The sequence below is a fragment of the Dasypus novemcinctus genome, chromosome Y (genome assembly GCF_030445035.2).
Source record: "Dasypus novemcinctus isolate mDasNov1 chromosome Y, mDasNov1.1.hap2, whole genome shotgun sequence".
Taxonomy (NCBI): Eukaryota; Metazoa; Chordata; class Mammalia; order Cingulata; family Dasypodidae; genus Dasypus; species Dasypus novemcinctus.
In genome coordinates this window covers 22,261,119-22,270,203 of record NC_092216.1, presented here as the reverse complement: position 1 = coordinate 22,270,203, position 9,085 = coordinate 22,261,119, and the positions used below count along the sequence as shown (strand labels likewise).

Below are 9,085 nucleotides of genomic sequence, written 5' to 3'. Positions count from 1 at the left end.
ATTTTCATTATTTTAAAAATAATAATAAAAAGACAAAAAAGAAAATTCCTAACCTCTCAATCTCTCTCTGTTTCCCCTACCGTACATAGCTCTACTTCTGGCTATTCTTGCACAATTATTTATTTGTTTAATAAGCAGTTTATTGAGATACCATATGATCTATCCAAAATGTATCATCAGTGGCTTTTAGTATAATCACAATGTTGTAGATTCATCATCTCAGAAATGTTAGAACAATTTTCACTACTCCAAAAAGACTCCACCTCTCTTATCATTCCTTCCCAAGCCCTACGTAACCTCTAATCTAATATCATCTTTATAAATTGATTTATAAGTATATTTTATATAAATGGAATCATACAATATGTAGTACTCTGTGTCTCGTCTCCTTCACTTAGAATAATGTGGATTTTTTTGGTCTGATATTAGGCCTTCATTTTTTTATTAAGTATGTCTCCTTTGTTGGATTGCTAGTTATAATTCTTTATCACAGCTCCTACGCTCTGATTTATTGGACTTACCCCACTCAGCTAACATGGAGTTGAAGAATGTCAACCAACACACCATGGAGCCTAGAGTGCCTACAACTGAAAGCAGGAGGATTGCATCCAGTATCCATGTGGAATCTAAGCCCCCTCTTGACATAGATGTGGAATGGACACAACCAATCCAAGGTCCACAGGAAGGAGGAATACAGTAAGGATTAGAGTGGACTTAATGATATTCTATTCATGAACTATTGTGGTTAATAATCGAGAAAATGTGGCATTGGTGTAGAAAAAGTGGACATGGTGGCTGCTGGGTGCAGGGAATGGGAGGAAGAGATGAGATGTGGAGGCATTTTCAGGACTTGGAGTTGTCCTGGGTGGTGCTGCAGGGACAATTGCCAGACATTGTATGTCCTCCCATGGCCCACTGGATGGAACGTGGGAGAGTGTGGGCTATGGTGTGGACAACAGGCCATGGGGTGCAGCGATGCCCAGAGATGTACTCACCAGATGCAATGGATGTGTCATGATGATGGGGGAGAGTGTTACTGTGGGGATGGTGGGGGTGAATGGGGACCTCATATTTTTTTAATGTAATATTCTTTTAAAAAATGAATAAATTGAGTAGAATTTGGAAAAAAATTCTTTATCAAATATTGGTTGCCATTTTACTGTAAGTATGCATGTATAACACATCATGGATTAACTTCACCTGATATATACAACTTGAGCTATAGTATAAGAATCTTCCAATAGTTTACTTTGAATAGTAATGTATCCATTTTCTACTTAATTAATAGGTATGTTAAAAAAACACAAATCAGAGTTGTATTTCTGTGCCAACAGTTGCTTAACTTTTGCAAAGATTTTAATAATTAGGAAACAATCTTATATAATTGTCCATCTAGTTATCATTTCTGATGCTTTTCAGTCCTTTGTGGAGACAAATATTTTCAGCACCTATCATCATGCTTCTCCTTAAAGGACTCCTTCAACATTTCTTGAAGTGTGGATATGGTGATAAGTCCTTTCAGGTGAGAGCAGAATGAGCAGCGGCAGGGGCGCTGGGGCAGAGGGAGATGTCTGAAGCTGCACTGCACAAGGGTCTGCCTGCTCCCCTGACCCTTTCCCCTCCCAAAGCCCCTCAGCCTGGCCCTGGCTAGCAGCTCATCAGGGGTAAGGAGCTCACCAATGCCCATGTGTTTGGATGTAACTTAGAGAACAGTATGGAGAGTATCTTCTCTCCCAAGGTGAAGATGACACTACTAGCATCAGGACATCTCTTAATGGGAGTAGTTCCAATCTATCACAGGAAAGCCAAATATCTCCTTGCAGACTGTAATGAGGCATTCATTAAGATAAAGATGGCTTTTCACCCAGCCAGCCAGCCAGATGTTGTCCACCTGCCTGAGGCAAATTGCAAAGCAACTTATAATGCCATTACCTTACCTCAAAAATTCCATGATTTAATGAACCATTTTCTCACTTAGATGACATCGATGTGTTCCAGCTGTTCAGCCTAAACCAGAGTAGAGTGGAAGAGATACACATGAGAGAGGAAGATGGGAACACCATTGTCCTACAAGATCTCACTCAGCTAAGATGGAGTTGAAGAAGGACAACCACCACACCATGGAGCCTAGAGTTCCTACAACTGAAAGCGGGAGGATTGCATCCAGTATCCATGTGGAATCTGAGCCCCCTCTTGACATAGATGTGGAATGGACACAACCAAGCCAAGGTCCACAGAGAAAAGGTGGCATTGGGGTGGGAAAAGTGGACATGGTGGCTAATGGGTATGGGGAATGGCAGGAAGAGACGAGATGTGGAGGCGTCTTTGGGACTTGGAGCTGCCCTGGATGGTGCTTCAGGGGCAATCACTGGACATTGTAAATCCTCATAGGGCCCACTGGATGGAATGGGGGAGAGTATGGGCCATGATGTGGACCATTGACCATGAGGTGCAGAGGTGCCCAGAGATGTACTTACCAAATGCAATGGATGTGTCATGATGATGGGAATGAGTGTTGCTGGGGGGGTGGGGGAGTGGTGGGGGGGGGGTGAGGTTGAATGGGTCCTCATATTTTTTTTAATGTAATATTTTTACAGAATCAATAATTAAAAAAATAAATTAAAAAAAAAAAAGAAAATGATTTTGGCAGTGTTGGAATGTATGACAATGAGATAATGAGAGAAGGCAGCGCTTTTGAGGATGACAAAAGGGAGAGATTTTCTAACCTCTTACTTGACCCTGAGCAGAGCACCAGCAATCAGAATGAGAAAATTAAACATCCAGACTATCAAGACCAAAATAAGAATGATGATTTAGGAGACAGAAATGATGGTTGTACATTAGGTGACAAATTTAGTAGTAATAATGATGGCAGTATCTTCCACAATCCCCCTGCAATCTCTGAGGCAGGGGTGATGTTGCCAGAGCAGCCTACACATGATGATATGGATGAAGATGATAATGTATTAATAGGTGGACCTGGTAGTCCTGATTCAATGGATCCTGTTGAACCAACGCCACCTGTGGCTGATCAAACAACACTTGCTCCAAATGAAGAAGCACTTGCTCTGGAAACTATTGATATCTCTGTCAAAGAAACAAGAGCCAAGAGGAAGAAGAATTATCAACAATGTCAAAGGATTGGATAGCCAAACAATTATAGCCCAAATTAGTGATTATTCTGATATTGTTACTACTTTGGATCTGACTCCACCCAGCAAGAAACTGATGTGTGGAAAGAGACTGGAGGAGTGGAAACACTTCTCTTTACCTGCTCAGCCTTCATGGACTAATAGACTACTCAAGCTCCTTACACACTGCCTTATACCTTGTATCAAAAGGCCTTACAAAAAGGAAAAGAGGAAAGGAGGAGAAGCTGATAATTTAGGTGAGTTCCTTAAAGAATTTGAAAATCCTGAGGCTCCCGGAGATAAGCAGGAACAGCAACATCAGCAACATGATGTTATTGATGAGCCCATATTGGACGAATGGAGCCACCTCCAGGGATCAGTTATGGAAACCAGCAGAACAAATATGGATGAGGCAACCATGCCCCGTACCACCACCTAAGAGAGTTAACTAAAGGCTGGGCAAGTTGATCCAGAGCTTGTGATGCCTCCTCAGCAAGCTGAGCAGATGTTAAGATTCCATGTGGAACTCCCTCCAGAAGATCCTCCAAATATCTGTCAGCTAATATCAGGGCTAGAACTTCTGCCAGAAAAGGAGAAGGAAAAGGAGAAAGAAGGTAGTGAAGATGCTTCTAGGGGTGATCAGGATCAAGAAGAAAGAAGATGGAACAAAGAAATCAACAGAAACTTCTTGGTCTTCAGTGAGCTCTTGCTAAAACTGGAGCTGAATCAATAAATTTGCTTGAGCTATGATGAAACACAAATGTAAAACAAGCTTCAGCAAAGTTCTACAGCTTCTGGGTTCTTAAAAAGCAGTAAACTATTGAGCTGATACAGGAAGAACCATACTGTGACATCATTGCCACACATGGACCAAGATTTCATATTATTTGAACTGGAAATTTTGTATTTGGAAACTATTATTCATCTCCAGTGACTCAACTTGAAAACCTCTTCCCCAGGGAAGCCCTCCCTCAGGGCTCTTCCTGCAGGTTCCTTTAGGAACTGCCTTGGGCTGGAGTGCACTGTTGCCTCTTTCACCCCAGCTGTGCTCACATGGGCCTGTATGGGACTAACTGGAGGGCTGATCTCCCCCCTCAGGGTTTCAGAGTGTAGGTCTGGGTGGGGCCATGAATTTGCTTTTCTAGGCAGCTGCCAGGTATCAATGATGCTGTTGGTCTTAGGAGTCACACTTTGAAACCCCTGACAGACTGAACGCCAGGAGGACAGTTGTCTCCCCAGCACCTGGCCCAGTGCCTGGCACACAAACAGTCTGAGGAACCAGCACTTTTTTCTTTTTGAGTGACATGCACTGGACCCCATCTCATGTCAATGCTCATTAACAGTACAGCACCCCAGACCTGTGGGAGGCACCGGCTGCAGCAGAGACCAGATAGACATGCCTGGGGTGGGGGTGGGAGGGACACAGACTGGACAAATTTCCCAGTGGAGCCGTAAGGAAGTGCAGGGTGCTGCATGTGACCACTGGTGTGACTGGGAGGTGGGTGTGAAGTTTAAGCTAAGGAGGTCCAGAGGATGCGTGGACCTTCCCTCTCCACTCCCTCACCTGTGAGGGTCCTTCCATCCAGAGAGTCTTGGATTCCAACTGGAGGTTAGTTGGTTTGACTTGGACTGCTCAGGAGTCAGAACAGATCTAGGTTGAATTCCCAGCTCCAACCCTGCCTGGCTGAGCTGCCTGGAGCACTTTTCTTGGCTAATTTTCTCATATTTCTTGCGTGTTCAGTGGATCCAATGGGAAAGTATGTGATGGTGATGGGTGTGATTCAGACATGCAAACCCAAGCCAAGACATCAGGCTGTGAAGAAGACAGGTCTTTCCAATAATTTCATCCATGAACACATGTGGGAACTGGAAGGGGAAGATTTAGGAATATTCCTTAGATGATGCTGAAGCATCAAGACAACTGAAATGCTGAAGCTGTTGAGGTTCTAAAACCATGTGATTTTCATGGACATCCTACATTGTATGTTTTGTAAAAGTTTCTCAGAGAGCTTTGGTTCATCAAGGTATCTGGACTGGATGATGGATTTTTTTAAAACCAGTAAACTTCAGCTACTCAACCTCCACTTGGTTGCCCCTTGCTTTGAATGTTTGCTAATAAAAAGCAGATGTTTTATTTTTTCTTTTGGGTTTGTGTGTGTTAACATTCTCTTTCTCTCTCTCTCTTATATGCATACACACAAACTTTTCATGTTGTTTTTTTCCAAATTTTACAAGTGTTGATAATTTTTTCCATTACTGCTGCGACCTTGCTTTATGGTACAAATTTGACTCTCAATCATTACCCACAGTGATTAAAGTGTGGTTAAGGGCAGGAAAATGGATTGTGTAAAAAGGAATGATGTCATGATGGCACCACTTCTTTTCCATCAACAACTTGACTTCCATATTCAGTTAGCAAGTCAAATGGAATTTTCTAAGTGCAGGCACAGAGGCTGTCTCAAGGTACAGCTCTTTCCACTTCCACTCAACCATCTAAGGTCACTTTCCTGCTAAATGTGGAAGACAATCCTTGCCATGCTAACTTTGCCAAGAGATGTTGAAACATGTTCAGAATTTCTTTGATGGAAGATGTCATGGCATTAAAATCAAGGCTGGGAATGGTTTTCAGGCCTTAACTAAATTTCTGTCTCCTAACTTTTTTGAGACACTGTGAGGATTTAGAATTCCTGGTTTAGAATTCTTTCATCTTTTTGCTGGAAGGGACTTTTGTGTTGTGGTTGTATTGAGTGGTAGAATTCTGTCCTCTGTATATTACCCAGGCCTCATTTTTCTTGAGCTTATGAATGTCAAAGGAGTTGAATTTTGTTCCAATGTTGCTATAGAGTTGTTTGGACTACTGATGCTCTACCACCAATAAATATTTTTATATGCCATTAAAAAAAACTAATGGCAATAGAGTACAAATTCATAACAGATCAAATAATCAGGTAAAATGCTACATGAAGTATGACTCATAGTGCTCTCTTTGGCAGAACATATACTAAAACTGGAATGATACAGAGAAGATTAGCATGGTCCCTGTGCAAGGATGACACACAAATTTGTGAAATGTTCCATATTTAAAATATATACATATATATATATGACTTACAATCCCCTTCGGCAAAAAAAAAAAAAAAAAGAGCTCCCTAACTGTTCATAGAAAAACAAATAAAACCTAAGTAAACACCATGCCTTTTAAAAGGACACACTGATGGGAAATTATATGCCTGGATTACTTAACCTCTTTAAGCAGACAATGCTGTGAAAATTAATGACTTCCCTGATATGTATTATAGATTTTAGTACTGATCTCTTTTTCAGTGATGCGCTCTTCTGTGTTTGGAAATTTAAAAATCCTCTCTGGTTTCCTATAACTTATGTGAAGAAACAGACACACACACATGCACATCCAAATAATGGCTTTATTATTAACAGACTAGATAGCAAAGAAATTATGTTACTATTATTATTATTATCAAAAGTCTTAACTTTTTAGGGGAAAATTACACTAAATATCCTACCTTAAGTGTTGGCCCTTTGTGGGGAGGAAAAACTACTTTTGAAACTCAGACTTCGGTGTACATCCAATAAGCTTTAAATTATGTAGAATGTTTTAAATTTGTGAAGTCTTAAATACTGTTTTATTTTTATTTATTTATTTATTTTTTTATTTCTCTCCCCTTCTCCTCTCCACCCCCCTCCCCCAGTTGTCTGCTCTCTGTGTCCATTTACTGCATTTTATTGTTTTTGTCTGCTTTTGTTGTTGTCAGCGGCATGGGAATCTATGTTTCCCTTTGTTGCGTCATCTTGCTGCATCAACTCTCCATGTGTGCGGCATCATTCCAAGGCAGGCTGAACTTTCTTTCACGCTGGGCAGCTCTCCTTACAGAGGTGCACTCCTTGCACATGGGGCTCCCCCACATGGGGGACAACACTCCATGGCAGGGCACTCCTTGTGCGCATCAGCAATGCATGTGGGCCAGCTCCACATGGGTCAAGGAGGCCTGGGATTTGAACCCATGGACCTCCCATGTGGTAGACAGATGCCCTATCCACTAGGCCAAGTTCACTTCCCTTAAATACTGTTTTAATGATTGAGTTTCTTGAGAACAGTAATTAAATGAAATTGCTTTTGCAGCTTTATTTGCAATAGAATATGTCTGAAACCATGGATTTCCCCTTTGTATAAAGACATAGTAGAAATGTAAACCATAATGTAAACCAAAAATTTATAAAATTGTGGAGTCTAAAATATAAATCATAATGTAAAGCAAAGGAGAACCATGATTAGTAGCTATGTTTCAGTATCAGTACTTCAGTTGTAACAAATGTAACATCCATATGTAAAAAGTTCATTATTGGGGAATGGGGAAAGGGTTTGATGTTGGGTATATGGGAGTCCCCTACATTCTATATGTGACTTTACTGTGACCTAAAACTTTTTTGAAGACATAATAAAAATTAAGAAAAAGGAAAGGATGTAGACACTAAGAAATGGAAGAGATTGCCTTGCCATTGTACGTACAGAGAAACACCTATTACAGTGATGACAGGCAAAACATCAAAAAAAAGTTTTATGATATTTTTCATTTTTTAATGCCCCAATCTATTTTTTACTTTAGTTTAGTTTGTCTAAATTATTATGTACTGATAACTCTGCTTATGAGCCTCCATGCTTGAAATTTCAACTAGGCCTAGAGCTTCAAGGTGCCTAAGAGTTACCTCCTGAGAGCCTTCATGTTGCTCAAATGTGACCACTCTCTAAGCTGAACTCAGCATGTAAATCCATTACCTTCCCCTCAGTGTGGGGCATGAGGGTTGGGGATGAGCCTCCCTGGCACCAAGGGATTGCTACTGAGCACCAGCTGGTGATGCAACTAGAAAAAGACCTTGAATAAAAGGGGGAAATGGTAAAGACAAATTAGATTATATGGCTAAGAGTCTTCAAAATGAGTTGAGAGGTCATCAGAGGGGTTGCACTTAAGCACGTCTCAGCAGGAGCCTAGAGACAGCTAAAGTGGATACAACCCCAGATAGTGATATTCCTGAGGGCTATGGAAACACACAGGGTTCTATGGTCATGGCAAATGGCTCTTAAGTTCAGTGTATTGCCAGTGGGCCCTACTTTGGAATTTATGCTCCTGAGTGTGATGGAGTTGGACTCAGATGTGACTTCTCTACATATGCCTCTTCTGTCACTGTTACTGAATCTGTGCTTGGTGCTGGGTTTGGTGTATGATCAGGAGACCTGATTCTCTAGACTGTCCATGTGCCAGCTGTGACTTGAGCCTCAGCAGAGTTGCAACACTTACTCTCCAGTTGGTTGGACTTACCCAGGTCAGCTAACAGTGAGGTAAGGATTGTCAATCACCACACCAGAAAACTTGAGAGAGTCTAAAACTGCAAGCAGGAGAACCCCATCCATCAGCCATGTGGGATCTAAGCTCCCTCTCAATTTAGAGGTGGAGTGGCCATCACCATCCTACAGTCCTCAGGATGGAGAAATAAAATACGGATTAGAGTGGACTTACTGGTATTCTATTATAGAATTATTATGACACTAGCAATGGAAGAAATTGTATCCTGATATGGAGACATTGACCAGGGGAGTTGCTGAGGGCAGGGAGAGGGGAGAAGAGGTGTGATATGGGAGCATTTTGGGGACTTGGAATTGCCCTGAATGATATTGCAGGGACAAATGTAAGACATTATATATCCTTCCATAACCCACTGAATGGACTGGGGGAGAGTGTAAACCACAATGTAAACTATAATCCATGCAGTGTAGCAGCGCTCCAAAATGTATTCATCAAATGCAATGAATGTGCCACACTGATGAAAGATGTTGATGTGGGAGGAGTGGGGGTGAGTGAGAAATGGGTATATGGAACCTCATATTATTTAACATAACATTATCTGTGATCTAGGTATCTTTTTAAAAAATACAATAA

At 41.3% G+C, this 9,085-nt stretch overlaps 1 non-coding gene and 1 pseudogene across 1 annotated transcript; both read left to right on the top strand.

The window, feature by feature from the left end:
- The first annotated feature begins 1,456 nt into the window (after window positions 1-1,456).
- Window positions 1,457-4,022, top strand: LOC139438287 (double-strand-break repair protein rad21 homolog pseudogene; annotated as a pseudogene).
- Window positions 4,023-6,110: 2,088 nt separating this feature from the next.
- Window positions 6,111-6,215, top strand: LOC139438420 (U6 spliceosomal RNA). The gene has a single exon (XR_011648096.1). It is a non-coding gene; the product is annotated as a U6 spliceosomal RNA (small nuclear RNA).
- The last annotated feature ends 2,870 nt before the right edge of the window (window positions 6,216-9,085 follow it).